Raw genomic sequence first — 12485 nt, forward strand, 5'->3', positions numbered from 1 at the left:
GTGAACCTGGCCTTAATCAGTATGTTTAGGTTCATAGTAGAAATTAACCAAACACTAAACATACATTTTAAAAGCACTTAAAAGTACTACAAGAAGAGCTAAGGAAAAACTTGTAACACTTTTTTCTCACATAAGCCATACTTTTTTCTCCAGTAAGCAAAAAAGAGTTGTAACTGTCTCCTCTGCCTCTTTTCAATTATTACAAGGTATCATTATATAGGAAAGACAAATGAAATTTCTGGTTCTTCGTGTATTCCACAGTCATTACTAAAAGGGAAGAACCCAAAGATTGAACATTAAAATCCTATTTATTGTTCAAAAATGGGGCTATGGCTTTCAGATAAATAGCATGCAATACATAAAGCAAGCTCTATCTGAATCCAGACAATGAGATTAAATCCTTACTTTATTAAGTATCAACTTTATTCAGAAATAAATATATCTGGAAGAAAGGGGGAATCTGAACCAATTACCTGGATTTCAGCCAGAGTTTGAGCCAAATTAAAAGCAGATTTGGCCGGGCGCGGTGGCTCACGCCTGTAATCCTAGCACTCTGGGAGGCCAAGGCGGGTGGATTGCTCAAGGTCAGGAGTTCGAGACCAGCCTGAGCGAGACCCCGTCTCTACTAAAAATAGAAAGACATTATATGGACAACTAAAAATCTATATAGAAAAAATTAGCCGGGCATAGTGGCGCATGCCTGTAGTCCCAGCTACTTGGGAGGCTGAGGCAGTAGGATCGCTTAAGCCCAGGAGTCTGAGGTTGCTGTGAGCTAAGCTGACACCACGGCACTCACTCTAGCCTGGACAACAAAGTGAGACTCTGTCTCAACAAAAAAAAAAATAAATAAATAAATAAATAAAAATAAAAGCAGATTTATTCATCCTACAAAAGTAGCATTTATTATTCTCTCAACACTCACGTATTAAATTATTTCTCTGAGTGGGTCCCTGTGGGAGGTGCTGGTGGGTGAGGGGCAGTTAGGTGAGGGCAGAGGGCCAAAGATGAAGACATAGGTCCTCCTTACAAGGAGAAAGGCTCATAAACAAAATATCACGCAGCCACACAATGATACATGCCACCAATGGAGCCATGTGCCATGGATTCAGCTAGACAGTAACATGGTGCAGTACTTCATTACAACTGCCATTATTATTTCATCTTTTCTTTAGATATAAAGGAATTCATTTTCAGGTTGATTATTAGTAGCAGTGCAACTATAATTGTTAATATAACAAGTTAGCTTTCTTCATACTTCAGTGAGGTGTAGTTTTATACTGTCTTGAATTAAATATTTTATCAGTTGAGGAATGATATACATAAGCCCTTTCTGTTTTCACGAGGCAGAAAGGTTCAAGCTGAAAGTATTCTGTCATTTTTCATGTCTTCAGGAAACACCCCCCTTTCTTAATTTCTAAAAGGACTGTCATACAGAAAATAGCCCAGGCACATGCGTGTCAGGTCTGCCATTTTTAATTATTATCAATCAAGTTCTAGCAATTTCTCTTCTGGTTAAACATGTGTGTACCTATCTTCTAAAATATTTCTTTATGCCACTGTTCATAAAATATTTTAGGCTGAAGCAAAATCCCTTGCACTAAATAAATAACTAATCACAGGAGATATTTATCATCTCAAGCCTTTTACAAGAAAATTGTCAGATTTAATCACCTTTCTCATATTTTCACTATTTACTGGGCTTCATTTATCATACATTTTAAAATTCTGACAACAGTGAGTTATTTTAATTACCATTTCTGGTGTGGGGAATTAAGAATAAGACAACTCATGGGAAAATTGGGGAGGGGAATGGTATAAATTTGTCTAAGCAGTCAATAAACTATCATCATTTTCATCAACAAATGAAGATTTTTTCATTGTTGGCAATTTTAAAACAGATTTGAAGTTAGGAGGCCTTCAAATCCATGAGCTTTCAGTACTGCAATCATTGTCATATAAAATCTATCCCATTCTTTTCCATAATTTAATCACGAACTCTGATTTCATAACATGGAAAACATATTTTTTAAATCGTACAAACTAAATGCCTACTATATCTATTTATTCATCTTTATATTACCTGAAACACAAAATCAGCAGCAGCATTTAAAGTAGCGCATCTAGAAATACACATAATATGATCCCATAGAAGCTCTGTTAATGATTATTATTTGTAGAAATATTCACTTATACATTATTGCCCACTAGGAACCAAAGACAACATAGAAATTAAAAATTATCATTATATGTTAGGACTAGAATACAAATTCACATTATTCTATCAGACAAAATAATGTGACCATGAAGAATCAATAAGCCAAACTCGCCCACATTGAATTTGGTTTCCATCCAATCTCCTGAATTGGAGTGAAAAATCAGAGTAGCCTGAAACATGCATCTCATATAGATCTTCCTTTAAAGCGATTTGACTAGGTTAAAAAGTCTGGTGCTACGTATCAATTAATATTTCCTTAAAAGTTATATTTAGCAACTAGAAGTACTGAAATAACCAATATCAGAACCAATATCCAATATTACTACCTACCAAACACCTGAAAAATTTCCTTTAAATTTAAATACACTAAGAATCTCATCTGAGGATAAATCCACAAATCATTTTATCATGGAAACTTTGCCTTTTATTAAAAAATTTCATCAATTATTTGAAAAATCACATATAACTAAGAAAAGTGTATAGATTTATTATGGCAATTATTTCTTACTAAAAGTATTAAAATCTTTAGTGAAATTATTTGTTCTTTTTAACTGAAAGACAACTTATTCAAAATATATATCCAGTATTCTCCTTTAATCTGCAATGGTAAGTATTTGCTACAACTGACAGGAAGCATTTATAGACAATGAAATATTTGTAAAAATAAATGTGCATCATTACATGCTTAAATAAATACTTATTCAAAAATCATTTGTGAAAATCTCTTTGAAATCAACTGAGTCACGTGTGGTACAAAACACAAAAATGAGGCAAGACTTTGTATTTTTCCTCAAGAAACCTTGTATAAGAAATGAAGAGTATTTACAAATGGGGTTGTTTGGAAAAAATGCCTTTTACTAAAAATAAGCTGTTTTAAAATATCTACAACTCTTTGTATGTGGTAATATATCTAAAACTTGTCACCTCTCAGATATCCAACAGGAAAAAAAGAAGGTAACATTCTAATCATGTTCAGAATGATGAGATCCAATGACTACTGAATTTATTATCCAAACCAGGATATTCTGGAACTCAAAGCAGAGCAGCAGCGTAAGTGCCAAACCTGACAGAATGCCGAAACCACAGGCATGGGCTGGGCCTGTCTTGGGCAAACCAGGACATGTGGTCACTCTAGGTCTGAGGCAGAACAAGGTGCTGGGAGACAGGGAGCCCCTCATAGAGCTTGGACTTCGAGGACACACAAAACTGGGTCCACTCCTGGTTCCACCGGCTGTGAGCTGTCCAACACGGCTGAGCCTTAATTCCTTCATTTGAAAATGGGGTCAATAATTCCTTCCTCAGGGTTGTTGCAGAGATTAAATGAAATAATGTGTGTAAAGAACACAGTGTCTGGCACAAATTATAATTAAGTGGTAGCTATTATTAGCTATTGTTACTATCCTTGTTCTAGAAGAAAAGAGAAAATATTATATACTCTGACCTCACTAGCATTGCAAAACCAATCATGGTTTTAAAGAGGAGGTCTAAGGTATAGAAAGATACATAAAACCATTTTTTAGACAGTTTTGAAGCCTAGCTAATAGTTACTCCAATACTATACTATCCCTCTAGGGATGGACAGAAATTATAACAAATAATTGTGAACATGTGAACATAAAAGAGAGTAAAAAATATGTTCACCTCAAACTAATGTCACGAGCTTAGAAAGACTCCATTCTGTCCCTATAATTCTCCCAGAACTCAGTAAAATATATTTCATTATCCTTTTCGCAGAACTACAAATAACATAGAGTATATGCAAAACTATTCAGTGGGTTAAAGAAATAAGCTAAAATTCAGTTTTACTAAATTAAAGTTCCACCTAACCAGCCCAGCCACATTACTGGACACCAAAAGTATGGAGACAGACAGCTCCGTGTTCTCCAGACTGTAGGACAGTGCTGCTATAAACACCACCAGGGAGCTGTTTCAACAGTCAGCATTATTTTTGCTGCCTCTTTATTTTCAAGTTTTCAGGATTTATAGGAGAAAATTGCTCAAACTTCACACTCAATACTCCAAGGTGAAAAGTATTCATCTCCTCCAGACCACTTAACTTTAATAGAAAACAAAATATTCTCTAACTCAAATCCAACTATGCCTGCTAGATTTAATGGGTAGGTTTGGCCCCCTTGGGCACTCTTTAAACCTCAGTCTCCAGGAGAATTAAGTAATATTAGGGGATTGAAACGAAATAAAATTCTAAGTCCACTGTGACGTGACATTCACAGAAAGGTGGTAGATTATCCACCTAGTCCTTGAACACTTATAAATACAATATATAGCATATGTTCACAAAACAATTCTTGGAAATAAAACACAATGGGCACTCAGCAAATATTTTATATCACCAACACCTGCTCAAATCCTCCCTGAACTTTATTTCTAAATATCACCGTTTTTTATTGAATCAACGAAAATTTGAAAGAAGAAACAGAATAAACATCCAGAGAAGATCAAGGGAGTTAGAAAAATCTTTATATAAAGGCTCATTGAGTTTTACATGAGCCGGGGTGCTGTCAGTCTCACTGAGAGGGGTGGAGGAGTAATCTGTCACTCTACAACTTGAACCTGAGAAAACCTAAAAAACTGAAAGGGCTTTTTCTATAGAAAAACGAAAAGAGAATGAATAGTATCAAGACTTTTCTTAATACTGAAAACAAAGGAATTATGAATCAAATACTAAGCACTGCCAATGAATTAATTTTAAAATAAACAACTTTAAATCACAGATTTGAAGTTGGAGCGAGTTTAGTAAAGTATTAATAGTTCAATCCTCCTTATAATTCAGGGAACTCTCTTACAACACACTTGTTTGAACATTAAGTGAGAGTGAGTTCTCTATTTTGGAAAGTAATGGATGAAAACGAAGGTTCTAACTTATTTTAAGCTGAATTCCATCTCCCTGTGTAACTTCCACTTGTTGGCCAAAGTTCTGGTGCCTGAAATAACAACAAATAACTAATTTAGGTGGACCAATTAACTCTCTATTATTTGTTAAGATATTTTATCAGATAATTAAAAAAGAACTATTTGATTTAAATATGAAATATCTAAAAATCTCTACATCTGGATTTTAATGAAGGAGACTTCAGTTTGTAGACCGGGTGGGAGACAGGCAAATAATATAAAATAATGGATCAGGCCACTGGGGAGTGTGGATATCTGGAGAAGGCCAAAGAGAACTGTCCGTTCCTCAGCCTGGAAAGATTGTTGATAGAGAAAATGTGGGCCTAGTGTTATTAGATCCACAAATTTTCCTTTTTCTTTTCTTTTCTTTTTTTTTTTTTTTTTTGAGACAGAGTCTTGCTTTGTTGCCCAGGCTAGAGTGCTGTGGTGTCAGCCTAGCTCACAGCAACCTCAAACTCCTGGGCTCAAGCGATCCTTCTGCCTCAGCCTCCTGAGTAGCTGGGACTACAGGCATGCACCACCATGCCTGGCTAATTTTTTCTATATATATTTTTAGTTGTCCAGATAATTTCTTTCTATTTTTAGTAGAGACAAGGTCTCGCTCTTGCTCAGGCTAGTCTCGAACTCCTGAGCTCAAAGGATCCACATGCCTTGGCCTCCCAGAGTGCTAGAATTACAGGCGTGAGCCACCACGCCCGGCCTAGATCCACAACTCTTTAAAAAGAAGGCCCGAATTCAAAATTTTCATGTAAACTATCCTCATTTTTAAGGTATTGGCAAATAGATTTTTAAAAATACAGTATATGTCAAATGCAACAGCTTTGCGGACTGGACTCGGCTGTGGCCCACCACTTTGTACCTTCAAACGGTCTTATTTAGAAGTTTTATTTAAAGAGAAATATCTATAGTTACTATTCTAAACTCCAGCATATATAAAGTGAAATAGAAATATTTTACAAATGTTAGTTTATACTTGAAATAAACTGGCCACAACAGCCTAACATTTAAAATGCTCCAAATTTTATTTTTATTTTTTTTAAAATATTACACATGCTTTATTTTTTTCCCCTGTGACACACTGATTTATATTCCTTTGGGTAGATAACCAGTAATGGAATTTCTGGATGAAATGTTAGGTCCATTTTTAGTTTTTTGAGATATCTCCATACTGTTTTCTTTCTTTCTTTCTTTCTTTTTTTTTTAGATTCAGAAAAAGGGGGTACAAATGTTTTGGTTACATGTATTGCTTTAGTACAGTTTGAGTCAATGTTGTAAGTGTTCCCACCACCCAGATAGTGTGCACTGTACCTGTTAGGTGAGAATTTACCCAACCCCTTCCTCCTCCCACCTGCTTTGTTTTCACTGAGTTTTACTTCCATATGTACCTATGAGTGTTGATTGATTAGTTCCAGTTTAATAGTGACCACATGTGGTGTTTGTTTTTCCATTCTTGTGACATTTCACTTAGAAGAACCGTCTCAAGTTCCATCCAGGTTGTTATAAAAGGCACTAGCTCCCCATTTTTTTTATGGCTGAGTAGTACTCCATGGTGTATATATACCACATTTTATTAATCCACTAATTTATTGATGGGCACTTGGGTTGATTCCACATCTTTGCAATTGTGAACTGTGCTGCAATAAACATTCTAGTGCAAGTGTTTTTTTTATAAAATGACTTTTGTTCCTTTGGGTAAATGCTCAATAGTGGGATTGCTGGATCAAATGGTAGGTGTCCACTTTTAGTTCTTTGAGGTGATGGTTTTATTTTCATTTGCTGTATCTTCTCAGACTACTGTGGAATAAAATTAGAAATCAATTCCAACAGAAACACTCAACCTTATACAAGGGCATGGAAATTAAACAACCTACTGCTGAACGATTCACAGACCAAGAAGGAAATTAAGATGGAAATCAAAAAATTCTTTGAACTAAATGAAAAAGGGGACACAATTTATCAAAATCAGCAAAAGCAATCCTAACAGTAAAATTCATAGCCATAAATGCCTACATCCAAAAGACGGAAAGATCACAAATCAACAATCTAATGAATCATCTCAAGGAATTGGAAAAGGAAGAACAAACCAAGCCCAAACGCAGCAGAACAAAAGAAATAACTAAGGTCAGGGCTGAACTAAATGAAATTGACAATCAAAGAATTATACAGAAGATTAATAAAACAAAAAGTTAGTTCTTTGAACAGATAAATAAAATTAACAGGCCTCTCACTAGATTAAACAGAATCAGAAAAGAAAGGACTCTGATAAGTTCAATCAGAACTGAAAAATAAGATATTACAACTGATATCAGGAAAATACAAAATATCATCTCTGAAAACTATAAAAATCTCTATGCACATAAATTTGATAATGTTGAGGAAATGGACAAATTCTTGGAAACACACAACCTCCCTAGGGTCAATTAGGAAGAACTAGACTCTTGAACAGACCAATATCTAGTCACAAATTAAAGCAGCAATAAAAAAATCTTCCAACAAATAAGTCTTGGACCAGATGGTTTCATAGCCAAATTTTACCAGACCTACAAAGAAGAACTGGTATCTATACTATAGAAATTATTCCATAACATTGAGGAGGAAGGAATCCTCCCCAATTTGTTCTATGAAGCCAGTATCACCTTGATACTAAAGCCAGGAAAAGACACAAGAACAAAAGAAAACTACAGACTAGTATTCCTTATGAATATAGACACAGAAATTCTCAATAAAATCCTAGCAAACTGAATCAGCTGCACATCAAAAAAATAATCCACCAGGGCCAGGTGGGCTTCATCTCAGAGATGCAAGACGGTTCAACAAACGCAAATCTATAAATATGATTCACCACATAAATAGAAGCAAAAACAAAGACCATGGGATCCTCTCAATAGACACAGAAAACACATTTGACAAAATCCAGCACCTTTTATGATAAGAACTCTTAATAAAATAGGCATAGATGGACCTTACCTTGATATTATAAAAGCCATATATGACAAAGCCACAGCCAACATTATACTGAATGGGAAAAAATTGAGAGCACTCCACCTTAGAACTGGAACCAGACAAGGTTGCCCACTGTCACCACTTCTATTCAACAAAGGACTGGAAGTCCTAGCCAGTGCCAATCAGGCAAGAGAAGGAAATGAAGGGTATCCAAATAGGGAAAAAAGAGGTCAAATTATCGTTCTTTGCTAATGATATGATCTTATATCTAGAAAACCCCAAAGCCTCTGCCAAGAGACTCCCAGGACTGATAAATAAATTCAGCAAAATCTCAGGTTACAAAATCAATGTACACAAATCAGTAGAATTCTTATACATCAACAACAGTGAAGCTGAGAATCAAATCAAAGACTCAATAGCTTTCACAATAGCAACAAAGAAAATAACATACTTAGGAATATATTTAACTAAGGAGGTGAAAGACCTCTAAAGGGGGAACTATGAAACACTGAGGAAGGAAATCACAGAGGATGTAAACTAATGGAAAAACATCATGTTCATTGATTGGCAGAATCAACATTCTTAAAATGTCTATAATATCTAAAGTGATTTACAGATTCAGTGCAATCCCCATTAAAATATCAATGTCATTTTTCACAGCTCCAGAGAAAATATTTCTACACTTTGCATAGAACCAGAAAAGACCTTGCATAGCCAAAGCAACCTTAAGCAAAAAGAACAAATTTCAAGGCATCAATTTACCAGACTCCAAACTACACTACAAGGCTATAGTAACCAAAACAGCATGTTACTGGCACAAGAACCGAGACATAGACCAATGGATCAGAACAGAGAACCCAGATATAAAATTCTCCAAATTTTAGGGGTATATACTGGTATAATAGCTCCCTTTACATAAATACAAGATTAACATAGAAAATTATTATGACAACATAACTTACATTAACAACAACAACCCCGGCTATTGTTATGCTTTATTACTTTAACTAATGGATGCTAGCATATCTTTTATTTCTCTTGTATTGTTATTGTATGCTGTTCTTCTAATTCACAAGCAAGTATGGTCAACTGCCAATGAAAGGCTCGTATATTTGATAATGGGGCTACAAATCATAGTATTGAACTAACTTCTTTTTTAGGACCAATGTTAAAAATTGAAAATGGGGATATTATGTCTTTGATAGTCAACTTAAAATATGAAAATACCTTTTGTAAAGATCTATTAAAATCAATTAGATTTTATTTAACTCCTACTGGCAAAAAAAGAATAAAAGAACCATTATAAGTGTATTGCTATCAAGATGCTCACACCATTCAGTTTTTCACATAGTAGCTTTTTACATCCAAAACATGCTGCTTTTCGACTCTGTGTCCAACATACCAACACATTGAAGACAAAATTGGATGTGAAATAACAAAAGATTTATATCAAATACAAATAAATATTTCACTAAACTTAGAGTCAGAGAGAGTGGAGGAGACATAATAACTAAATGTTTAATCTAAATCATTGATAGAAATAGTCAGTGTCCTCTTTTCATAAGACACTTGGACTTTATTTGTATTCAGAAGCAATGGTAAATGTCAAATGACTACTAGACCATCCCTCTGAATACAAGAAAATATCATACTATTTAACTCTCTAAACACAAAAAGTGCTTTCAGAAAAACAAAGATAAAGAGCAGCATGTCTTAGTCACACACATCAATTCAAAGACCACAAAATGCTAACAGAAACCATGAGCATAACAATAAAGCCCCTCAATGACTACATATTTTTAAATTTGGAACTTCAAAAAGAATTGTTTACAGATGAGAACTTTTAAAATCTAGGATAAATCTTATATATAAAGAGACAAGTATAAAAGTTTATCTTAATTTGAGGAATCCTTTATTAAAACTATCAGCATTAAAGACAGATCCTTGTAATAGGTACTACATATAAAATAATATCTAAAAGTTCAACTATACTTTCATTATGAAAGAAAATAATGAGTTTAGTTAAAAAGTAAATAATTTGACATATGAATGTCAATTGTGTGTGAATCCTAGCAATGAAACGGAAAACAGACTTATTAGCCATTTACTTTCTCTTATTTGTACTCACCACTTTTTACTGCAGCAATGATGGAAAAATACATGCATTGAAAAGCTAAAGAAAAGTCAAACAAATGGTCTAAATTTAATAGAAATAGTATTAATATGACCTTCCCCTGAACAAGAAGATGGTGAAGGGATTAAATGAGAACACGTGTAAAGTGCCTATCAATTACCTGCATAATAAAGGTTACTTTCCTCCCCTCTCTCTTTACATGGCTCACTATTATCATTAAGTCTTATGTCACCTAAAAAGAGTGACTCTTGAGAACAGGAGGGACTCAGTGCCCCACAGTCTGAGACAGTACCAAGTATTTAGTACGGGGTTAATAAATGTTTTCTGATTTACTGGAGGATAATAATAATGAACAAATGTAAAACAGAAGCTAATTGATAGGCTAAATGCATTAGTGCATTCCAGTGCCCTCTATATGGAAGGTTACTAACCCATCTCAGCTAAGTGCTGAAATTATAATTAAGTCTGATGCGAAGTCCTAGATTTATACCAATATAATTACAAATATTACTTAGCTTAGTAATATAATATGGCAAGAACAATGAGATGAGTAATTTAGATGATACTGCAAAGTGGGTTTTAATGTTTGAAACTTCTATCACAGTATACAGGATAAGTGCAAGTGGTGTAATTAAAACCTAAAAGAGCCTGATCTTTAAAACTCTGCTGCTCAACCTCATTAAAATGCATGTTTTCTCAATTAATCCAAACTTTTCCATTAAAAACATAAAAATACGCTTTCATTCCTTGCAAATAAATCTCTACAATACATATATTTAAGATCACACACCAAATAATGATTACAGTTAAGCAGGGAAAAAATGATTGAGATAACACTAGGTTTGAGTACATGGAGCCTAACAAAGAGAATGAAGGACAAAGTGAGGGCTGACTACTTCTTCATTTGTAAATTAACCAGTTATGACTAAATAAGCATTTAAAGAGGAAGAGGACTATAAATCCACTCCTCCCCCAACATCTATGTTTAAATGATACAAACCTAAGCAAAATGTTTACTTAGGAGATAACCCATATAATCATATACGGACTGCATCTTATTTACCATTCATAGTATCCTCCAATTAGTGACTCTTTTACACATGTTAGGTGCACAGAAAACTGTGGTGGAATATAATCAATTTGTTGTAGAAACCCTATTCTTTAAATCTGATGCATCACTAAGAAATTTATCAGAATAATAAGCTAATGTTAAATATCTAAAACCACAAGATAAGGTTTACATATGTTATTTTATTATGAAAACCTTTTTAAAGATTATTTTAAATTGTCATATAATTTCCTATATACAATATTGATTATAGAGAATTTTAGTTTTTAAATTTGTAGAAGTCAATTTTCTTTAAATTGTGATACACTTCATATAGCAAATATTACTCCAAAACAATAGACATCTCTTATAAATGAAGATCATATATCCATTTTAGATGAGTAAATTTTTTAAGAAAAATTTTACTTAAAGTCATGTCAAGGCTGTCACATAATTTGAAGAATAATTCAGGGTAACTTAAGAAAATGTCACTAGAATTTACCATAATTGGGGAAAATGGAGTCTACATGATTTCATTTTTAAAGTGTAAAAGGAAATTAAAAGAGGGGGAATGTCTTGAATTTAAAGCATTATCTGACACAAGGTTAAGAAATTATTTCTCCCATTTTTAAAAGAATATTTAAAAGAATAATCTCAGTAGGTTCTAATTTTAGATGAAATAGTGCTTTCTATTTTGAAAACAAAATATTTTTAGTGGCCTATAGTTTTTAAAAAAATACTTGAAAAGCTATGATCAAAAGAATCTTATCTCATACCTATATTTACAAACCTACTGAATCAGTAGTGCTAGTGCTACTGTGTAGTTGTTTTTGTGATAAAAGTCTATTTTCAAGGGTATTCCTATATCTTTTTCTTCCTTCATAAAATATTTCAAATAAATATAGGTTTATCATTATTTATAAGAAAATATTTCCCATTATACACATTTTACACTATATCATATGACTTCCATTTTAAAAATAAATTATATATAAACACAGAGAACATAATGTAATCCTTAGCCTGGCATGGTGGTGAGCGACTGCAGTTTCAGCTACTTGGGAGCCTGAGGTAGAGGATTGCTTGTGCCCAGAAGTTCGAGGCCAGCCTGGGCAACATAGTGAGACATCTCTGAAAAAAATGCCATCCTTAAGAAAGGGTCTAAAAGCACAATATTTGAGACAGTTTCTCAGAATCATCTTCCCTGAAAAATGAACAGTAAAGCCAACCATAAA

At 33.8% G+C, this 12485-nt stretch overlaps 1 protein-coding gene across 2 annotated transcripts in view; it reads right to left on the reverse strand.

Annotated features, from left to right (window-relative positions):
* FBXL17 (F-box and leucine rich repeat protein 17) overlaps positions 1-12485 on the reverse strand; it is a 490961-nt gene that overhangs the window by 294634 nt on the left and 183842 nt on the right. The window lies entirely within an intron of this gene.

This window comes from Eulemur rufifrons, chromosome 17 (assembly GCF_041146395.1).
Source record: "Eulemur rufifrons isolate Redbay chromosome 17, OSU_ERuf_1, whole genome shotgun sequence".
In the NCBI taxonomy this organism is placed as follows: Eukaryota; Metazoa; Chordata; class Mammalia; order Primates; family Lemuridae; genus Eulemur; species Eulemur rufifrons.